We start from the raw sequence: 24033 nt of genomic DNA, 5'->3' as shown, positions 1-24033 counted from the left end.
ACCATGCGCCACACCACACAACAGCAGACAACACACCACAGAATTGAGAACACAATAACAAACATGTTAATATAACACTGTAAATACAACATAGTAAGTAAATGCAGGAAAATAACAAAGGAATACAACAAAGCAATACACAGCACAGTACATAAAATAAAGGAAACAGAACACATTAGCATTACATAGTAAAATAACATAGTAAAAAATAAAGGAATCGGTATAGTACAAACCGACATTGGAACATATAACACAGTAAAATGACACAGATAACAGAACAAATTGTAAAAAAAAAGCATAAACACACAAACAAACAACACATGCCACCCATACGGGGCGTGCCAACAGGAACCATAATGAAAAGCACATAACACAAGGGAGCAAGACAAAATGACAATGAACACAAGCATACAAAAAACACACAACAATGGAACACATACGAAACAAACACAGCCACCCAGCACACAACCCCGACCCCCACAGACAGAGGACGGCCAGCCACCAAGCAGAAAAAACACCCAAGCACCGGACACATCAGGAGAGAGACAGACATGCCACGCAACACCACAACACACCCATACCCACCCACACACAAACAAAACCCTGCCACACAAGGTAACTAAGCAAACCCCAGCACACACAAAACCCCAAAGACAAGCAAACACAGACCCCCCCAAACCCCCACCCACCAGAGGGAACCGAACCAAAGGAACACGCACACACACACACACACAACCACACCCACAGGACCCCACCACCTACACCAACGCAGCACCCCGGACATACTCGACCGTGAACCAAGCATCAAAAACCCCTAGGAAAGGAGCGACGCAACCACCACATAATATAAGACAGACGGCCTTTCAAAAAGCCCAAAATCCTCCCCTCCCCATACCCCTCCATCCTACCAACCCATAAATAAAAAATATAGTCTGCTAACAACACCCCGAGCGTGTTACGCACCCTCCTGGAGCCCCAAGGGAACGAAAAAAACAAAAACCACAATAGGTCGACCTGCACCCCTGGACCACAAAAGGCTGCAATGACATCCCGCAACCACGCAACCAAACCCTGAACCCGCGCACAAAAATAAAAGACGTGCAACTGAGTCTCACGCCCCCCACAATGAACACAACTATCAGAGGCGACCAAACCCAACATAAAGAGCCTCGCATTCGTAGCCAAAGACTCATGCAAATATCGAAAAACCAACTCACGCGTCCGTGGCGCAATACACGGCCCACTCAACGCCTCCCACACATTCCCCCAGTCGAAACAAGGGTACAAACATTCGACCCTGGGAGGCACCCGAGAGGCAAGCGCCCCATACACCTCCCGACAACCAAAAGAGACAAACCCAGGAAATTGACAAAGTGCCCGAAGGATCAAAACCGCCCACGAATACACCGGAGGCGTATACAGGGCCACCTCACGGCAACGATCCAGATCAAGCAAAAAACTAAACCTCATAGAGCAGTAAAACAACCCCAAGGAGTTTAACCCACCCCCTAACACCAAACTCCTCCGAACCGACCCCCAAAACAAAGCCAACGCTTTCACATAGACATCAGGAATACTAATTCCACCTTCTGACACCTTAAGACATAACGTAGATCGACGAACCGGATGATACCGGCCACACCACACATAACGATACACCAAACCTTCCAGAGCGCGAGCCTTCCGCCGATCCAACGGAAAACACTGCGCAAGAAACCAGACCCGCGACAAAACCTTACAAGACACGACAATCGCCCGCTGGTAAATAGTCAGGGCCCGTTGCGACAACATCCCCACAGCTACGCTCACCCCCCGCGAAACTGCCTCCCAATTAAACTCCAAAGACTGCACATACAACCTGAACCACGTAATCCCCAGAACCCGAATGGACTGAACCACCGGAAACCACGAACCACTCCACACCAAACGAGAGGCCCAACCCCCCAACCCCAGAAGACAAGACTTTCCACGATTGACCAAAGCCCCTGTAACCAACTCAAACTGAAGCACCAAATCCTGAACAGCAGGCACAGAACCCTCAGAGGCAACAAACAAGACCGTGTCGTCTGCATAACCACATATCTTGAGGGACAAGCCATTCGACAAACACGGTGAGACAACCGAACGACAAGCACGCACTGTGCGAACAAAGGGCTCCTGAAACAGAATATAGAGAAGCATTGACAGAGGACACCCCTGTCAAACCAAACGCCGAATCGCGAAGGGAGCACTAAGGAACCCATTGACACACACCCTACTACTACAACCAGCATACAACATCCGTATCCAGCCCACAAACTGGGGCGGGAAACCAAACCTCTCCCGGACCCACAAAACAAACCCAATTGGCATGCGATCAAAAGCCTTGGACCAATCCAGGCTTATCATGGCCGCGGGAACACCAGACTCCTCCACATAGAGGAGCAAATCGCGGAAAAGGGAATTGCATTGCACCAACGACCTACCTGGAACGCCACAAAACAGACCCCAAGAGATCACCGACCCCACAACCGAGCGCAAACGTCCAGCCAACAACTTGGAAATAATCTTGTAATCCACATTTAGCAAAGTAATAGGCCGCCTATTTGCAAAAAAACGTAAGTCCCCCGGCTTCGGAAGAAGCCGCACAAGACCATCATTTTGCGAAACGGACAGAGACAAACTCCGAAGACAAAACCGAACCACCTCCAAAAAATCGGCACGAAGCACATCCCAAAACTCTACATAGAACTCCATCGGAAACCCATCCGACCCTGGAACCTTACCACGACGAAAGGACCACACAACCTCCCAAAGCTCCGAAGGGCTTACCTCCCGCACAAGACCCACACAATCCATACCCAACAACCCCGGTGCACAGTGTTGGAGGAAGGACTCCATCAACCCCTCATCCCCCGCAACCACCCCATACAAAGACTCCAATTCACCACGCACATGATGCAAAACCGCCCCCGTGTCCGACAAAACCGAACCGTCCGGCCGATGAAGACCCGCCAACAAAACAGAGGCACGCCCCACACGTTCCCTCCGCAATAAAAACTGCGAGAGCTTCTCACCACACAACCGTTCCTCCACCCAAGCCCGCACACGTACCCCCTCAGCCATCTACTCCCTCAGCCCACAAATGAGATCCTTACACACCGAGATCTCCCGAAACCTATCTAAATCCTGATTCAGCAACCCATACAGGCGAAATAACCGTGCCTGCAAGACTCTCAACAGACCAAACCTTCCCTGACGCCTCCCGCTTCGCCATCACCCGAAAAAACGACAGACATTCCACCTTAGCCCACTCCCACCACTCCAGGACCGATGGAAACGCCCCCTTCCGAGCGGCCAAAACAGCCCACCGGGCACGGAACTGGGCACACACAACAGGGCATTTCAGCAACCCTCAATTCAGTTTCCACCAGCCACGGCCAACCGGCACCTGGCTGCGAATCCCCACCTGCAACACCACCATGCAATGGTCCGAGAACCCCACGGGAACCGTCTGCAACGAAAAAACCGAACTACCCCCAGTAGGCACGTAAAAACGATCAAGGCGAGAGCAAGCCCCACGCGAGAGAAAAGTGTACTCCAAAGGACCTCCTTGCAAAACGGCCGCATCCCGAAACCCGCAACTCTTCAAGGTAGCAGTCAAAGCCAGCGAGATATTCGCTGGACGAAGACTGTTGCTATCCTGCGGCGACGTAATACAATTAAAATCCCCCCCCCCCCCCAATATCATCCCCCTCGTATCGTGCCGCAAAAAATGCAGCACATCACGGGAAAAGAAAACCTCCCGGTTCTGCCTCTGCGCCGCCCCAGATGGTGCGTACACATACAAGAGAGAGACCTCAGACCCCAAAAAGGAGACCCGAACTAACAGCACCCGACCACCCTCGTCCATCTCCGTGTGAAGCACGGAAATCGGGGCCCGCTTAGAAAGCAGGATCAACGTACCTCCACGCAAGCCACGCGAAGGGTTTAACACCACCGTAAACTCCTCAGCCAACACATGTAACAACCCCACTTCCTGCACATTGTACTCCTGCACAAAAGCCACATCCACCCTCCACTCACGCAGCATCGACACCAGGCCCAATTACACAGCCACAGAACGCAAACCATTCACATTCAGCGAAGCACATGTTAATTTAGGATCCATTGGGAAAAGAGAAACCCTATCTAACCACAAAACCGGCAGACCGGTCCGGCCAACACCCCGTGTATGGAAGCAGTAGCAGCCGCCACCGGGTTCCCAGGCGACGGAGACGCACTCCCCAAAGGTGGGAAGGGGGGGGGGGGGGTAGGCCAGAGTCCTTCCGGAACTTCATCACAAGGCCGTGATCATCACTGCCACAGTCCCCCGGATCCACCACCGTCCACTCAGGGCTCCATACCCCAGAGGACCCACATACGAGATCACCAGGAGGGTCCAAAACACACCCTCCACCGCCGGGCACCAACGGGTCTACTACAGACACCGCCATACCCTCACCATCACCGACACTCGCATCAGGCTCTACCCTCCGCACAAAAGGCCCTCGGTCCCCGGAGCGACCACTCCTGTTCGTCTTCCGGCGCTTTGTCTGAGAGCCAGGTTGACCCTGGACAGCAGTGGTGGAAGGACGACGAGAGGGGCGACCCCCTACCAAGAACTCATCTGCCTCCAAGGGTTCCACACTAAGGGCAGAGGCACATACCAATCCAGGCGCACCAGAATCTGGCGCGACATCCTCCACCGGCGACAAAACAGGGCCACGCCCCACCGAAGCGTCAACATCGATGGCTATGGCAACCGGAGGCGGATGCACCTCCACATGCGTGACCACCGCACTACCACCCACACCAGGGGGTCCACAGACATCGGACCCGGCACGTCAGCACCAGTGGGGCGCACCGCACCCACAACGCCATCATCACCAGTAGGTGCAGAGGGAGGGTTCAACCCGGCAGGACCATCCCCCAGGTCCACAAGGCCATATAGAGGCGGAAAATCCTCTTCTCGGAAGACACTGACCAACCGGACGGTGCCATTACAGCAACCAGCAGGCTGGTGTCCAGCCATACCGCACCGAAATCATGTGCGCTCCTGTCCCGCATAAAAGCACTGCACCTTGAACCCCAGCAGCACCATCGACGACGGGATTGCCTTCCTCAGCTTCATGGTAATCGTGCGGATACCCATCAGGACGCCACGAAGACGGCCAGACTTCAGCACATTCCCCCGACAGGCGAGAACACTCCCATATCCTCCTAAGAACCGGCAGAGCAGGCTCTCTGGGAACTCAAACGGCAGCCCCCGCACCACCACAAATGTCACTGGAACACACAAGTCCGTTACAGAACCGTACCCGCCGCGCCAGGCAAAGGTACAGTACGCCCATCATTCTTGTCGACCACATCCCGGTACACCACAGCGTCAGTCAGCTTAACCAAGGCCCGATGTTCCCCAGCCAGCTGCACACCACACACATCTGCAGGGTTGAGACCCAGCACATCCAGGAGAGCAACCTCCAACAATGAGTAGTTCACCTGACCAGAGAAGGCCAGCTCAACCGTATCCACACGCTTTATAGGCGGCATGGGCAACGCCATCCCGCCGGCCCACCAGGCCAGAGGCCACAAAAAACACCACCAGCTGTGTGCATGCCAAACGTCCAGGCAAGACTGAGGAGCGAATGTAAACAGAACCGCTCCGCACGACTGCCAAACAGCCAATCTCCCCGCCAAATTCCCTGTTTATGAATGAAAAACAGTTTACACATGACTCACAACTGATTTTGTTCGAACACTTCCGGAACAAGTGCTTCATTGACGAATAATTTTGTTCGAACCACTACGCTGTAAATGCTTCACCCACGTGCTAGAAATAGAAATAATCACCAACAGAACCTAAACACCTAACCTATGCCTATATATGCACAATATACTAATATATTATAATAATAAGTTATATATGAGAAAATTAATGTTTTGAATGAACAGCATATTAAAATTTATGAATGCGTCTGTGGGGTCGACTGCTGGATGTAATGGACTTGAGTCGAGGACGGGTTAGTTAGAGGACTGGCTGTGCACTGTTGGTCAGAGGTTTAAATCTCCTAGGGCCCGAGTGAATGAAACGTTCATGTGAGTTTATACCCATTCCATAGTTCGGGGTTCAAAACTGAACCTCATACTTAAAATGGGGCGAATCAAAGCAAGTTAAAGCGTAAGTTAAAATTTTACGCATATTACTGCTGACGGTTCTAGTAATAATCGAAACTACGAAGTGCCACAACGTTCCAACACTGTTTAACACCTACTAACAAGTTGTAACAACCAATATAGCGAGTTGAAGCATCGTTCAAATACGTCATAAAAACGTTATACCAAGATGTAACAACTTTATTACAAGTTGTAACAAGGGAAACATTGGGACCGTTACGTTGTGTGTTTGCAGGGATAAACTTTAATAATCTTTCATCCTTAAGCCATACATTTATATATCAATTGTTTGGCTTAAAATCACTAAGATGTCTCCGAGATCTCTCTCATTCAGACCTGGGAGTCAACATCCTCCAGCTGATGTCCGGAACAGTATTATTGTTACCTATACTGAGAACTGTATATGTCTCAGTATATAACACCTTATGCCAAACTTGCATCCATTTTGAAAGCCTGTCTAGAGCACCTAGATTTCCATAGATTTAGATTTTGCCTGTCTAGATTTCCCGCCCTATTTTTTAGTCACCTGCAGGTTTGCACATGTTCGTGTTAAATCCTGTGTCTAAATCGCTTCTATGTATGGTAAACATGACCACAAATAGAGCCCCGGGACACCACTAACAAGAGTCTCCCACTCTCATTTAACTCCATTGATGCTAACTCTGGTTTTTGTTTAAACTATCAAGTTGTAATCCAACTTCAGATGACCTCCTCACCCCTTCCCCCACAATTCCAGGAACGTTTAACTTTTAATGTGTATCTTTCCAAGGCACAGTAACAAAGGCTTTGCTAATTCAACGTACAGAATTTAGCACTCATTCTGCTGCATGAAGTATACTGAACATGATGAACTAAATTAATTTATGTGGGGCTGTAAATAGAACATTGTTGCGAGTCCTTAATTACTCAATGTTATCAACACTCCACACTCCGGTAATATTGATTTATTAAATATTTATTTAAATACTAGCAGTACCTGGCCACGTGTTGCTGTGGCTCAGCAACGCATGTGCGTTGCTGAGCTTTTCAATTCAATGTTTCTGATTTAAGAAATCAGAAACATTGTAATGGAATTGTAACATATCTAGTATAGAATGTGTGTTGCTCTTACATGCAATATATGGCACTGTTTTTCATGAAAAGCATAGTTTATCCGGTCACAGGTGTGGCATCTATACTTGTACTTACGAAATGAAAAGTATGGTAAACAACACAGCTCAATTCCAACGCAATGTCACACATGTGTTGTGTGACAATATATAACACAACACATAATTCACTTAAAAAAATAAAATAAATTGAAATCTACGAAAATAAAACATATCAATGCAATCGGAAACAGTGAAATGGAATTCTTGACATATTTAGTATAGTGTGCGTGTTGCTATAATGAGCAACAGATGGCGCTGTTTTTCAAAAACGCATGTTTTTACTTGTCACATGATAAACTAAATTTATTTATGTGGGGCTGTAAATAAAACATTGTTGCGAGTCCTTAATTACTCAATGTTATCAACACTCCACACTCCGGTAATATTGATTTATTAAATATTTATTGCCAGTGGTGGCATCTACATAGTAGGTATATAAAAAGACGCGCCTATTTGAATGCAACGTTGTGTAAAAATTTCAAAGCAGTTGGTGAAGAACTTTCAGATTTTACAGCGTATGTTGATCTTACCTCCAACAGATGGCGCTGTTTTTCCAAAAAGCATGTTTTTGCTGTCACAGGTGAGGCATGAATATAGTAGATAATAAAAAGACGCGCCTATTCGAATGCAACGTTGTGTCAAAATTTCAAAGCAATCGGTAAAAAGGTTTCGAAGATTTTCCTCACATGAAAAACACAGTTTTTCAGAAAAAGCATGTTTTTTTTTACCGTCACAGATGTGACATCTATATAGCATGTATATAAAAACCTGCTCGGATGCGAATGGAACGTTGTGTGAAAATTTCAAAGCAATCGGTGAAGAACTTTCGGATATTAGCGATTTTGAACAAACAATTATTTCCATTTATATAGATTGATTTTTATATAAAAAAATTATTATTAAATATTTATTGAATAAAGTATTTATTTAATATTAAATATTTATTGAGTAAAGTATTTATTTAATATTAAATATTAATTAAATATTTATTAAATATTAAATATTTATTAAATATTAAATATTTATTAAATATTAAATATTTATTAAATATTAAATAGTTATTAAAGATTTAATATTGATTTAAATATTGATTTAGATAAAATATTTAATATCATTCAATATTGATTTAACTGTTGATTTTTAAATAAGATATAAATAAAATAAATATTGAATTTTAAATTATATATAAAGAAAATAAATATTGGTTTTAAATCAAATATAAATTAAATAAATATTAGATTTTAAATATTGATGTTGCTCGGCAATATTGATTTATTACATATGCAATTCAAGGGCTCTCTAAGACCTTTGTCACATTCTTTAAGCACCGTGGCAAGCACCTGGCCTGGCCTTGTGGTTAGATTTTTTTCTTTTAAATTGTTTATATGTGTAACAACTTGCTCCGTGATAACGACTAAAGCAGTTATTGTGTTCTCTCCACCACCTACATGGGTGTGTTCAGCTGCTGGTATAACGTTAAGTTTTTATATGGTGAACTGTTAGGTCAGAGATACTGCAGTTATCCCCAGCTGATGGACTGCCAGCGTAAGACAAAAAAACTGAATTTAAGTCACTGTGATTAAGGGGAAACAAGAATAAAGTAAACGAGCAGAAGTTAGAACAAAAGTTAATTTATATAGTTAGTTAATTAAATAAAAAAACAAAAGTAACTTTAACTCTGGATAGAACTGGCTTTTTCAAGTAATATAAAATGACATTTGAAATAAAATAAAATTATAAAATCAGTAGGAGCCATAAGAAGGATTCAAACCCGCTCACTTGGTACTCCCAAGCTAGCGAGCTAGACAACTACGCCACGATATGGTAAAAAAAAATGTGCAAACTGGGATTCCACTGAACCCTCTAGGAAACCTGAGGCTTACAACTGAATCCCAATCAGCTTTTTAAGCATGACCCCCCATGCTCTCTTGCCAATGTAAGGTTGTGAGCCTAAGGAATCTTAGGGGGTTCAGTGGAATCCCAGGTTGCATTTCTTTTACCATGTCGTGGCTTGGTGGTCTAGCGTGCTAGTTCCGGAGTACCTAGTAAGCGGGTTCAAATCCTTATAATGACTCCGACTGATTTTATCATGAACATATCACACTAATGTGAGCTTTTTGCGCATCAAATAAAATCTTTACACAAATGACAACTCACTTGACTCATACTCTAAAATAACAAAGTGCAAATAGAAATATATATACTACAAATCAATATTTCCCAGACACCCCCCCTCCCCGCTCAGCTCGTTGTCGCCGTGTGGGGGCTTCGTGGGCGGCTGCTGGAGTGTGATGCTCCTTAGGACAGTCCTCTGTCCTTTTCTAGCCTTGTGCTCCTGCTGCCGTCCTCTCCAATTCTGCTGGGCACCTTTTCCTTTTCCTTCTGTTTCGTTTTTCTCCCCCCTCTTCTCCTATCTGCTTGCCGTTTCCTGCCGACCTTTTGCTCGTTCTGGTTCTTCCATGGACTTCTTCTATTTTGACGCCCGGGTGCTTGAGGAGGCATACTCATGCACCCGTAGAACTGCAGTACCCGACGTCGAGAGCGAGGGGAACCTTTTATTGTCAATCCCCACTTCGTCACTGAACCCGATCTCGACGGACTGTCGGTTTCTTAAGGTGGCGTTTGTGGGGCGTATTCTCACGACGCACCCCTAGGAGGCCCCGACAAGATCGGCGATAGCTTCTTGTTGGGTGTCCTGCCTCTAATTGTGGCTCCATGGTGGGTGTGGGGGCACATTCGTGAGTGAATTCTTAATTTCGTCAAGATGATAACCCCTGTTTCGGCTGCTTCTGGCTTACCTTTTCAGGCTCGTGGGGTGGGCGACCAAGCCCCCGAGTCGGTCCGTATTGGAAGACCGGGCTCTGTAGCCTCCGCTGCATTGGGCCCCGACCTTGCTCCTCCTTTGGCCTCTCTGACTCCTTCCCCTGGCTCCCCTCCCTCCTCTGTGGTTGGGTCGAGCCCCAAGCCCCCAGTGGTGACTACCTCGTCCCCTGGCGCGGCTCCTTCTCTAGTTGTAACTACTGCGCCTTTTAACCCCTCTCTCTCTGGGGGTTCTCACCGCCGTCCTCGTCACGGCCGGCCTCGCTCGATTCCTTCCAGTTCTGCTACCTATCAAGCCTTGTTTGGTCCCGCTTCGTGGGCCAAATATTTTGATCTCCTCCCTCTTGATTCTGCGCCTCCTGACGATTTCTCCCTTCATCGACATCTCATTGATTCCGTGGATGCCTCCATTACTTTCCACCCCACTCGTCTCGGTACACGTGTCGTTGCTGCTCCTTCTCAGGATGCTGCTTCCCGCTTGGCTGCCTTATCCTGCCTTGGCGAGACCCCCGTTCGGGTCTCGAAGAACGCTCAATTGAATGCCAGTGTTGGCACTATTTTGCTCCCGCCCCATGTTGCAACCGGTGTTCGGGACCTGCGCGACTGCCACGACGATATTCGCCATATCCTCGCTGCCCAGGGCCATTCTATTCTCCAGGTGGACACGTTTACTCGTCCCCCTCGTGGTAGTCGCCGTCAACCCCTCCGGGTTGTGAAGATTACCTTTGATGGTAGAACCCTTCCACCCTCTGTCATTCTTGCTGGTGCCAGGTGCTCTGTCCAGGAGTACATTCCTTCTCCTCGGCTCTGCAACAAGTGCTGGAGGTTTGGGCATGGTGCCCTCCGCTGCTCCGGGACTGTCTCTCTCTGTCCTTTGTGTGGTGGCGAGGGTCACTCTAAGTCGGAGTGCACTTCTCCCCAGGCTCGTTGCCTCAACTGCGGTGAGGCCCATCCTACCTTCTCCCGTGCGTGTGTCCATTACAAGCTTGAGGCAGCCGTCCTCAACCTGAAGCACCGGGAGCGTTTATCTTTTCCTGAGGCGAGGCGCCAGGTTCGCCGGCTCCCGCCTTATGCTAATATCTCTTATGCTCGCGTGTTGCGCTCTTCCTCTCCTCGTCCTTCCCGCCTTCCTCAGCCTCACAACCGTTTCCGGGCCTTGGACCCTGATGCGCCCACTGCCCCCTCCTCTGTTCCTTTGGGTTCTCTCCCGAAGGATCCTCCTCCTGGTCCTCTGTCTGGGGTTCCCCTTCCTTCTACCCGGTCTGTCGTGTCTTCTGTGTCTTCTTCCTCGTCCCCCTCCGATCCTCCTTCCCATCCTCTTCCTCCATCTATTGGCTCTCCCCACCGCCTGTCGGTGCGGGCGGATGTCCATCGCTCTCCTAACGGCCGTCGTGTGTGCTCTCGTTCGGCTTCTCCTGTTGAGACACTGGAATCCGTTGCCCGGTACGTAGTTGCTGGGACACCGGTCTTTTTAAGTCAGAAGCGTAAGCCTGGCTCCTCTCCTTCCTCTTCCCCGGCGGGTAAGAAGGCTTCGCTTTCTTCCTCAGCTCCTCCTTCTGGCTCTGTTGCTCCTTCCCCTCCTGTTTCAGTGCTTGCGCCCCCTGTTCCTGCTATGGAGGTTTCTTTGGCCCCTGCTTCCCTTTCGGTTGCTGCTCTTGCTGGGGTGCGCTCCCCTCTTTCTACTCCCCCTCCTCCTGCTGCTGTCCTTGACGGCTCCTCTCCGTTGTCTCCTCCTCTTCCTCCTCCTCCTCCAGACCCTGCCCGCCCACCTCTGCTCTGTTCTCCCGTTTCCTTCCCTCCGTCTTTGCTCAGTTTACCCATGCCCCCTAACCCTGACTTTGCTGACCCTGATCCCGACCCTGATATTCTTTAACGTGCTCTGTTGGTCTTTCGCCTTTGTTTCTTCCTTGTTCTCTGTTTTTGTCCTTTCTCTTCTCGTCGTTGTCCATTCTTCAATGGAACGTTCGAGGTTATTACGCCAATTTCCTCGAACTCCAACTTCTGATTTCGCGGTTTTCGCCCCTTTGTGTCTGTCTCCAGGAGCCAATGCTTGGTGCTCGTCCTGGTCGTTTTCGTGGCTATTCCTTTCTCTTCCCCCCCCCCCCCAGCCATTGCTGGGGCTTCTAATTCTTCTGCTCTTTTGATTCGGGCTGATGTTCCCTTTGTTCCTTTACTTTTTCCTTCGCCTCTCCATTGTTCTGCTGCTCGTATCTTTGTGGGGAAATGGTACACAGTTTGTTCCATTTATCTCCCCCCGAGTGTCCCGCTCTCTCTTCCTGATTTGAAACACCTCCTGGACTCCTTGCCGGAGCCTGTGCTCCTGCTGGGTGACTTCAATTGTCGTCATTCTCTTTGGGGTGACGTTCTGACGAATACCCGGGGTCGCCTCCTTGAGCCGTTTCTCCTCTCTTCTTCCCTGTCTCTTCTGAATTCTGGTGAGCCCACTCATTTGGACTCTCGGACTCGCACCCTTTCTTGTCTTGATCTTTCTCTCTGCTCTTCTTCTCTTTACTTAGATTTCACGTGGCAGGTTCTTGATGACCTCCATGGAAGTGATCATTTCCCCATCCTTGTTTCCTTTTTCTCTTTTCGCCCTTCCCTCTCTTTCCCTAGGTGGCAGTTTGCTAAGGCAGACTGGACCCTATTTACCCTCAGTGCTGCTCTCCCTGACCTCTCCCTTCTGCCTCTCTCTCGCGCTCTCCTCCTTTTTCATGACACTGTCTTCAACGCTGCCCTCCGCTCTATTCCTCGCTCTTCCTCTCAGGGTCCACGGAAGTGCGTTCCCTGGTGGAATGCGGACTGTGCTCGGGCTGTCCGCTGTAAGCGTGCAGCCTGGAAGAGGCACCGCCGTAGGCAGACAACCGATTCTTTTCTTTTCTTTCGGAAAGCGAGTGCGGTGGCCCGTAGGGCCATCCGTACGGCTAAACGTGAATGTTGGGCATCCTATGTCTCAACAATTACGTCCGAGACCCCTCTGGCCCAGATCTGGAAGCGTATCCGCAAGATAGCGGGTAAGTTCGTTCCCGATATTTCACCGGTCCTTCACCTCCATGATACTCTTGTGGCGGACCCGTTGCAGGTCGCTTCCGAACTGGGTTCCCATTTTTCTTCTGTTAGCTCTGGTCTTCATCTTCCCCAATCTTTCCTTCTTCGTAAACCTGTCCTTGAGTCTCGTCCTTTAGATTTCTGCACTCATCTTCAGCTTCCCTATAATGATCCCTTCTCTCTCTCTGAACTTCGTTCTGCCCTGGCCCTCTGCGGTTCTACGGCGGCGGGCTCCGATGGTATTCATTATGAGATGCTTCGCCATCTCCCTCCGAGCACGTCTCAGTATTTACTGAGTCTGTATAATCGGATCTGGGAGTCGTCGTCAGTCCCTGAGGACTGGCTCGATGCCGTTGTCCTCCCTGTTCGCAAACCGGGGTCTCTGGGTACTTCCCCTAAGGACTTTCGCCCTATTGCTCTCACAAGTTGTGTCTGCAAACTCTTTGAACGTATGGTTAACGTTCGTCTGATGTGGTTCCTGGAACACCATCACCTCCTCTCCCCTTCTCAATTTGGTTTCCGCAAGTGCCGCAGCACGACAGATGTCCTGGTGAACTTGGAGGTCTATATTCGTACTGCTTTTGCTGCGAAGACCTCCGTTGTTGCCGTCCTTTTTGACCTAGAAAAGGCTTACGACACCACTTGGCGTTATCATATCCTATCTCAACTTCATTCTTTTGGCCTTCGTGGTCATCTCCCTCTCTTTCTCCGCAGCTTCCTCTCTCGTCGTTCCTTTCGGGTGCGCCTTGGTACCGCTCTCTCTCCCTCTTTTCAGCAATACGAAGGTGTGCCCCAGGGTAGTGTTCTGAGCACTACTCTTTTTCTTGTTGCCCTCAATGGTCTTCTTTCCTCTCTTCCTTCTGGTGTCTTCTCCGCTCTCTATGTCGATGATCTTACCCTTTGTTGTCAGGGTGATGATTCGCCTCTCCTTCAACGCCGGCTTCAACTTGCAATTGATGCCGTGTCGTCTTGGGCCACAGGTCATGGCTTCAAGTTCTCTACTTCTAAGACTTGTGCCATGACTTTTACGCGGAAACGGGTTGTTCTTCGTCCCTCTTTGTCACTTTATGGTCATCCCCTTGAATACAAAGATTCCGCGAAGCTTTTGGGGTTATTCCTTGACACTCGTTTGTCTTGGTCTCCCCATATCTCTTACCTCCGTGTTGAGTGCTCTAAGGCCCTTACCCTCCTTCGGGTCTTGTCCCATACTTCTTGGGGGGCAGATAGGCGCGCACTCCTTGCTTTACATTCCTCTCTCGTCCTGTCTAAGCTCGATTATGGTTGCCCTGCTTACTCGTCTGCTTCTCCTTCTACTCTTCGCCGTCTTGATGCTTTGCACCATACTGGGTTGCGCCTCAGTTCTGGTGCCTTTCGTTCGACTCCCATCCTTAGCTTGTATGTTGACACTGGCTTCCTGTCTCTCCAGGACCGCCGTGATCGCTACTGTCTTCGCTATCTTGCGCGGTCCTTGCAACATCCTTCCTCTCGCCTCTGTCGTGCTTTAACTTTTACCCCTCCTGCGGTTCCTGTTCCTCTTCACCACCTCCCTCTTTCTGTCCGGTTATCTCGCCTACAGGATTCTCTCTCCGTTCGTATTTCTGATGTTTCTCCTCGTGTTGTTCCTTCTTTGCCCCCGTGGAGGGTCCCTCTTCCGCGGTTTTGTACTTCCTTGACCCGTATCACTAAAGCTTTTACCCCTCCTACGGTTCTAAAACGCCTTTTCCTCGAGCACTTTTCTTCTCACTCCCGCTCCGTTTCTGTCTTCACCGATGGGTCTAAGTCAGCGGACGGTGTTGGCTACTCTGTTGTTTTTCCTGATCGCACTTATATGTGTCGCTTGCCTCCGGAGACTAGCATCTTTACAGCAGAACTTTATGCTATTCTCTATGCTCTTCGTCTCCTGCTTTCTCGTTGTCAGTCTTCCTTTGTGGTTGTTGTTGACTCTCGTAGTGCCCTCATGGCTCTCGGGTCCTTTAATCCGGTTCATCCAGTAGTTGTCGAGATCCAGCATTGGCTGTTTCTCGTTCACAGTAAATTTAAGTCGGTTGAGTTTTGTTGGGTTCCCAGCCATATTGGTGTGTCTTTAAATGAGCGTGCGGATGCTGCCGCTAAGGAAGCTGTCCGCTCTTGTCCCATCTCTCGTAAAGGCATTCCGTATTCCGACTTTTACCCAGTTATCCATTCCTCAGTTCTTACCCGTTGGCAGGCTTCTTGGTTGTCTGTTACTGGTAACAAGCTACGTACTCTTAAATGTTGTGTTTCCTCGTGGCCGTCCTCCTTCCACCGTAACCGGCGGTGGGAAACAGCTCTGGCGAGGTTGCGTATTGGCCATACTCGCTTAACCCATGGTCACTTGATGGAGCGCCGCCCTGCTCCTTATTGTCCTAGTTGCATTGTCCCTCTTACGGTCGTGCATGTCCTTCTTGAATGTCCTGACTTCCAGGACGAGCGTGTGTCTTGCTTTCCGACCGCCCCTCGCGGTCACCTGTCCCTCGATAGAATGCTTGGTGACTCGGATACTTTTGATATCGTTCGCCTTATGCGTTTTTGTTCTCGTATTGGCATCCTTGGTGATATTTAGCGCCCTCTGATTATTTTGCATATTTGATGGTGCTACATAGCCTTCCCGGTTTGGTGCCTTCTTTTGATAATTACTTACTTACTTACTTCCCAGACACCACACTTCTTGTCAACCTGCCAGAGCAGTTTACCATGATCGGTATAAGTCTTATACTGACGAGAGTCCAAAGTCGACTGAACCGGGAGGCTCATCTCCACATGCCGTCACCTCTCTTGCTACCCAGAAGTGCCGGTGGCGGGACCACAAACTAGTTGACCCGGTGGTTACATAGTACATCATAGCACAGTAAGTAAATGAAAACCACAAACCAATAAATACAATAATCCATAGAGTAACACAAAAGTATATAGCATTATGAGACATAATATGCAAGAGTTAACATACAGTTGAGGAAAGACTGCTAGGGAAAGCCAGTACCCGAATGTGGAAGGTTAATTTGTGACACAATGTAGATACACAGTAATATTGATTACTTTATTACTCTATTTAAAACATTACTCATTTCTTTGTCAGTTGTCTAACCTTATTTAGATTTCAATTACTCTGTCTTCTCTCTAATCTTTGTTAAATATATGAAAAAAAAACTTTGGAACTTGTCTTTGCCTGACTGTTTTATATATTGCATTGTTTTGCTTTATTTCCTAATTTAATTTTACAATTTCTAACTAGTTTGAGAGGTTTGTGTTTGTGACTGACTTCCCTATTCATAATCCTTTTTTACATGGCATTCTTTTTCTATAAAGTTCTTTGGTCTAATGGTTATCTATTTGGAGTCATTGTTATTCAACCTAATTAATTTATAGAGTATGCACGTTCTGTAATTTACTGAGAATGTCTTAAATCATAATTATAATCGTCCTTGTAAACTGCAAGAGGTTCTTGTCACGTTCCAAGAAGAACTTCCCATCTCTCATAGTAAGATGTGCAGACCTATCCTTCAAAAGAAACGCTTTAATCCATCAAAATGCTTTTAAGGAAATTTTGCACCTTTAAAGAGCTTTCTCGTACAGAACTATGCCATGATATGTTAAATCTGATTTCTTTGTGATCACGGTTCCTAACTCACTCTCTATTCCAATGTTATTTATTTGCATCCAATGTTATGTATTTGTCCAAGATCCTCTAGATATTTCAACACATTTGCTTTGCATACAATCTGAAATTGTTCATGGCCTTTAAAACTCCTATATTTAGACTATTATTATTTTATTCTAGCCAAATAGCTCCAATGTGTGGTTTCCCATCTTCTTGACACTAATTTTGTATCTACTTTGACACATATTACTACTCCTCCTCCTCGTGTAATCTGTTTGTGTGAAATAGTTTGTATCTCTTCATGTGATATTCAGCTAACAGTTCCCCGTTTGCTACATTCCTCCACGTTTGGGTTAGTGCAATAATATTTGGTATTTCAGTGAGCACATGATCACTAAAATCGTCCATTTTGTTGCGTAATACTCGTACTGTTTGTGTAGTACACATTCATAACATAATGATGATGACTGTCTCAATCCCGTACACTACTAGCCAAACTTTATTTCATTCCGCTTACAAATTGATCTTTCCATATTTGTGGCCTGTTTCTAGAGTTCTTGTGCAGCATTCTTATTGTTCACACCCATAACTCTGGAGTTGATAAGTTTAAAGTCTTACTAGTTACCCATTCTAAAGAGTCTGCTAAGAACGCCACCTCATCCCTAGATAAGTGCACCCAGTACCTCATGTACATCACGTTCTGGACAATGAGCGACTCTTAGTTATTGATGAATGGTATTTCACAACTAAAAAATGCTTTTCAAGTTACATTTAATTCCTATTGCACTTCACAACAACTCGTCACCAACACAGAACCTCAGCACGCCTTCAGGTTCTTGTTAAACCCCTTCCTTTGTACTGATCATATTTGGTGCTATCTTGAATGTATTACTAATTGCTGATACTATTATTATTGTCGCTAGATAGATAGAGTAGATAGAGCTATGAGGTTTCTCGAACCAGTGATGATGGTTAAGTGGCTGCGGATAATCTAGATCGCTGGTTCGAGTCTCCTCATTGTTCCAATTTATTTTCTCATTGATCACGTGAGTGTGATTTCTTTATGAATATGGCTACTGCTGTTTACATTAAAATTACTGTTGCTATTACTACTACTGCTATGCTCAAAGAAATCATCTTATCGTGATGAATCAATTACAAAATCAATAGGAGCCGTAATGAGGATTCGAACCAATGTTCTGGGTACTCCCTTCTTCTTGAGAAAAGGTGCAGTTTGCATGAAGGGTTTACCCTCGCGATGACTGCAGCAGGACAGATGAAGAGAGACACGTTGACGTTGAGGAGGAGAAGAAAGTCAAAAGCGTTAGATGTGTCGGCTCGTAGAGAGAGGAGGAGCGACGAAAACAGAGGCGGACGTTAGAGGGAGACACCCCACACCGTGGGGCGGGGCGTCGAGAGCACAGCAGCAGCTGATCCACACACGGCGTAGCGGTGCACGCAAGACGTTAACTAATACTTCTCCGGGAACTTGTATTTCGGAAAGCGCAAGCAGTATGCTTCCCATATCACCAACAGGTCAGAGGGCAGCCGGCCACCAGGCGGTGCCCTCGGCTGAGACATCTTATCCGGCACCCTATAAACAAACTCCTTCACTGTCGATACCCAGACAGTGGACGAGCACCACAGGATCGGAAGCACCCGGGCATCCCGATAAGGGCCCAACACCGGACGCTCACAGGGCACGACCCCAGCAGTTGGAATGAGACTTCCCCCAGCCCGGGGCAACGAAGGAGGGGGAACCGTAGGGGATGCAGGTGCAGCATCGACCGCATCACAGGGTACAGGAGCCGAGGCCCCCCCAGCGCACATCTTTCCACAACACCACGACGAGGTCCCGATCATCAGGGGCAACCCCCCACTGCTGGGATCCAACAGCAGGAGACGCAGGAGGGGGGGCACAGGCAGCAACTTCAGAGCCCTGCACAGCACCATCATCCACGGCAGGGGACGCCAGCTGAGCACCATACTCCCCAACCTCCTCCCAAGGCACACGAAGGGGAGACACACTCCGAGCCCGCCGCGAACGCTTCGAGACAGGCCGCACCACACCACGCCCAGCAGGCCCCTCTGCAGGCACGGCCACCATCTTCACATCCACACAGGCCACTCCCGCACCGTCCGAAGAGTCCACAGAGGCCACATCATCCAGGGAAACAGCCTCAGAACACCGACGCGCACTCTTCTGCAAAGGGATGGAAAGAGCAGAACTACAGTCGCCAACACACACAGGCACGGCAGGCACCTCCCCCTGCAAAACAGCAGAAACAGCGTCCTCGGGAGACGGTACCACATCCACAGGCAGGGGTGAGACATGAACCTCCACCGGGACATCCCACACTACACGCAGTGCAGGCGACGGCCCGACACCCACACACACCGGCTCAACAACCCCAGGGGCCACAGCAGTCACCAAGCGTGTCGGACAGGCTGTAGAACTCGCTTCAACAGGCGGAGCAGCAGACAGGCAATCACGCACCTCAGGCACAGCACCCACTCCGTCCTCAGAACCGTCCGAATGCAACAGGGGCCGAAAATCCTCCGCACGAAAAACATGCACCCTACCAGTCGCTCCCACGTCGCCTGCTGCAGCCAGATGACCCTTGTGACCACACCGATAACAAGTGTGCGGTTGACCTCGATACTGGCAGCGGAGTGTGTAACCCAACACGGACATCGACGACGGTACACTACACTTCAGCGACATCGTCAGGGTGCGGGAGCTGTCAAGCATACCAACACAGTGCCCGACAACGACCGTGTTCCAACGAATACTTAACAGTGTCCCAAATCGTTCAAAACAGGAGGTCAAGAAGTCGTCCTGAAATTCGAAGGGGGCACCATGCACCGCCACAGACGTCAATGTGACACTAAGTTCACCACCTTAACAGAACCAGCAGTAGCAGGGAGAGAGTAAACACGCCCCTCACACCGTTCGAGAAACACCTGAAAGGCAGCCTGGAGGCGGAACTTGACCACAGCACGGTTGCCCTGAAGCAGCTGGATGCCCACTAGGTCCGACAGCTGCACATGGAGCACGTCCACTAGGGCGACACCAACCAACGAATGGTCCACCGACATCAAAAATGCCAGACCAGCCGACAATGTCCTCTTCACTGGAGGGGGAGAAGTCCCCATGGCTAAGCAAACGTCACCCTGTCAGTGGCAAATCACCACCAGCAGGGCAAACCAGCAATCACCCAACATGAACACGAGCCAGGAGCAGAGAGACCTCAGGAACGTCCGACCCGGCCGGTGGTCACCACGCAACTCTGGGTACTCCCAAGCAAATGTCTTAGACCATATCTTGGTGTAGTGGTCTAAGGCGTGTGCTTGGAAGAAACCAGAGCATATGTTTGAATCTGCCTCACGACTGCTACTGATTTACTCCCAATTATTATTGTCATTACTGTGTCTTATGCCGTTACTATTCTGCTGTTACTTAATTACAGCATAATACTTAAATATAGCAGAGTTATTACTCGTACTGCTGTCATTACTAATTTATTGGTAGAGCATTTCGAATACCACAAATCAAAGTAAAATATATATATGATCAATGTCTAACAAAATCTACATTGGTTCACACTGTTCTATCCCCTGCGAAGCCCAGCCAGAAATTAACGATTTTAAAAGTTGTTAAGAATATATGTGCTGATTCAGATTCTGGAAAAACATCAACCATTTCTTAGTCATTCTAACAAACGTGACCTAACATAGGCCTGCCCTTCCTTTTATCTTTCTTTCTCTTTCTCTTGTTTCTCTAACGATCCCTTTCTTATTCCTATTATTACACCCTTTATTACACCTTACCTTCCGAACCTTTTGCCTTGCTCTTTTCTTCCTCTAAGATTTCCATCTCCTCACCTCTCTTTCTTGCCTATTTATTGCCTTTGCTTCCTTAGTTTCATCACAGTCGACTTGATGATGGTCGAGGACGGACGTTCTGGACCATTAACAAAAGAAAAAAATGATGAAACGTCGTCGTCTTTTCATTTTCTAGTGTGTTGTTTGATCAACATTTTTCAGCCACGTTATTGTGACTCTTCATCTGCACTGCTCAATCCTTTCCATCTATGCTCCGGCTTGAAGCAGTATACAACTGACAAATCTCGATAGAGGGATTCTACGCGATTTGCTGATTTACAATGATTTAGTTTCCGGTTTCCTTCTGAGTGTGTTTGAAGCGAGACGCGTCCTCGTTCGGTGTTTCTAAGGAACACACATTTCTCCGGCTGCTCCCCGGGTACTTGGCGAAGCTCTCCTTAATCGGCTTAATTGCTGGTGTTATTAGCGGGGTGATCCGGCCTCATTCAGGCGCAAGATGCTCTCAGTTTATCCCACCTTGTGGAAGGCTGGTGATTATTCTGGCGCAAAGGGAGTTCTGCTCCCCTTCCTATGATCCTGTGACGTATTCTGTCCTGTAAAATGTTTAATAAGGAAATAAGCACACGCACACACACGAGGCCGCCTGGTGTCTGGGTTGACAGCACGCTGGATACGTAGTCCTGTGGACATGAGTTCGATCCCCGGCGATGGCGGAAAATAAATGGGTAGAGTTTCTTTTACCCTAATGCTCCTGTAACCTATCAGTAAATAGGTACCTGGGAGTTAGACAGCTGTTACGGGCTGCTTACTGGGTGTGTGTGTATTCACCTAGTTGTGCTTGCGGGGATTGAACTCTGCTCTTTCGGCCCGCTTCTCAACTGTCAATCAATCAACTGTTACTAACTACCAACTAACAATATTTTTTTCACACACTCACACTCAGGAAGCAGCCCGTAGCAGCTGTCTAACTCCCAGGTACCTATTTACTGCTTGTAAAAGGCGCATCAGGGTGAAGGAAACTCTGCCCATTTGTTTTTCCACCGGCTGCCGGGATCGAACCCTGGTCCCTAGGTCCACGAGTCTCGAGCGCTGTCCACTCACTCAGCCAGCCCCTGTAAGTGTGTGTGTGTGTGTGTGTGTGTGTGGACAAAAAAGTAGTTTCTAACAGTTGATTGATTGACAGTTGAGAGGCGGGCCGAAAGAGTCAGTGCTCAACTCCCGTAAGCACAACTAGGTAAATACAACAAGGTAAATGCACACACACAGACTAGGGAAAGAAAATACCTTAGATCGACAAGTTTCTTCTTCCAACGCCTTAATGTCGCAGTTCTGAGGAGAAATGTCTTTTGTATCTTGGCCACGTGTCCAGCCCCTGAGGAGTTGAAAGAGGTGTTTGATTTGTTACAACAATTATTCAGGAAATCAGAGTCAAATAACAAGATTTGCTCTGAATGCTCATTGTTTCCTTTTCCCAGGTTATGAGTTCCCATATTTGTTTGGTTTTGCAGGGATATGCTTGCGCGGGCCTCAGGCCTCTGGCTGACCCACCAAGTGCTACTCGTTTTTCCTGTCAGTGTTACTGAGGCGGTGTATGAATATTTATGATTAATATCTTCGTATTAGTAAGATTATGTCCTATGTTGTATATATCTACTTCTACAGTGCCTTTGAAAATGTTGGCAAGGGTCAAGGAAACGTATCTCTTAGCAACTGGCTATAACAATACAATGAACTTTAGAGACTTAATATGTCAACTTCCTTCTTAACCAATATAAACCTAACACTAATATATTTGCTATATTTTGCAAGATGCTTTGAGGAACGTGTTCTCACGTTACTTCCCAAACAAAACAAATGTTTTCACAACATTGTTTCTTGAAACTAGAACTTTACATTAAAGAACCTCCCTTCTTCTATACATTAGTAGAAAAACTGTTTTTTCTATTCAACATAGTTATTTTCACTGTGGTTTCTTGGAGTGAAGATAATTATGTTCAACTGGAAAGTCTTATAGTTGTGGATCTGTTGAACTGGAAGCATGACTCTCTCAACACGATCAGCCATGGCTCGTCAGAGCAGGTTGGCAGAGCAGGTCGTGCACTAGAGCAGGTCGTGCACTAGAGCAGGTCGTGCACTAGAGCAGGTCGTGCACTAGAGCAGAGTGTGCACTAGAGCAGGTCGTTCACTAGAGCAGGTCGTGCACTAGAGCAGGTCGTGCACTAGAGCAGGTCGTGCACTAGAGCAGGTCGTTCACTAGAGCAGGTCGTGCACTAGAGCAGGTCGTGCACTAGAGCAGGTCGTGCACTAGAGCAGGTCGTTCACTAGAGCAGGTCGTGCACTAGAGCAGGTCGTTCACTAGAGCAGGTCGTGCACTAGAGCAGAGCGTGCACTAGAGCAGGTCGTGCACTAGAGCAGATCGTGCACTAAAGCAGGTCGTGCACTATAGCAGAGCGTGCACTAGAGCAGGTCGTGCACTAGAGCAGATCGGTACTCAGAGCAGGTCGTGCACTAGAGCAGGTTGTGCACTAGAGCAGGTCGTTCACTAGAGCAGGTCGTTCACTAGAGCAGGTTGTGCACTAGAGCAGGTCGTGCACTAGAGCAGGTCGTGCACTAGAGCAGGTCGTGCACTAGAGCAGGTCGTTCACTAGAGCAGGTCGTGCACTAGAGCAGGTCGTGCACTAGAGCAGGTCGTGCACTAGAGCAGGTCGTTCACTAGAGCAGGTTGTGCACTAGAGCAGGTCGTGCACTAGAGCAGGTCGTGCACTAGAGCAGGTCGTGCACTAGAGCAGATCGGTACTCAGAGCAGGTCGTGCACTAGAGCAGGTCGTTCACTGGAGCAGGTCGTTCACTAGAGCAGGTCGTGCACTAGAGCAGGTTGTGCACTAGAGCAGGTCGTGCACTAAAGCAGGCTGTGCACTAGAGCAGGTCGTGCACTAGAGCAGGTCGTTCACTAGAGCAGGTCGTGCACTAGAGCAGGTCGTGCACTAGAGCAGGTCGTGCACTAAAGCAGGTCGTGCACTAGAGCAGGTCGTGCACTAGAGCAGGTCGTGCACTAAAGCAGGTCGTGCACTAGAGCAGGTCGTTCACTGGAGCAGGTTGTGCACTAGAGCAGGTCGTGCACTAGAGCAGGTCGTGCACTAGAGCAGGTCGTTCACTGGAGCAGGTTGTGCACTAAAGCAGGTCGTGCACTAGAGCAGGTTGTGCACTAGAGCAGGTCGTGCACTAGAGCAGGTCGTGCACTAGAGCAGATCGGTACTCAGAGCAGGTCGTGCACTAGAGCAGGTCGTTCACTGGAGCAGGTCGTTCACTAGAGCAGGTCGTGCACTAGAGCAGGTCGTGCACTAGAGCAGGTCGTTCACT

The 24033-nt window shown here is 48.2% G+C and overlaps 1 protein-coding gene across 1 annotated transcript in view; it reads left to right on the top strand.

Moving 5' to 3' along the window:
• The window catches only part of LOC123774836 (uncharacterized), a 598107-nt gene that overhangs the window by 386108 nt on the left and 187966 nt on the right, over nucleotides 1–24033 (top strand). The gene's annotated exons all lie outside the window — the stretch shown is intronic.

The sequence above is a fragment of the Procambarus clarkii genome, chromosome 84, assembly GCF_040958095.1.
Source record: "Procambarus clarkii isolate CNS0578487 chromosome 84, FALCON_Pclarkii_2.0, whole genome shotgun sequence".
NCBI lineage: Eukaryota > Metazoa > Arthropoda > Malacostraca > Decapoda > Cambaridae > Procambarus > Procambarus clarkii.
The sequence above is the reverse complement of the archived record's forward strand: the minus strand, read 5'-3'. Positions and strand labels throughout refer to the sequence as shown.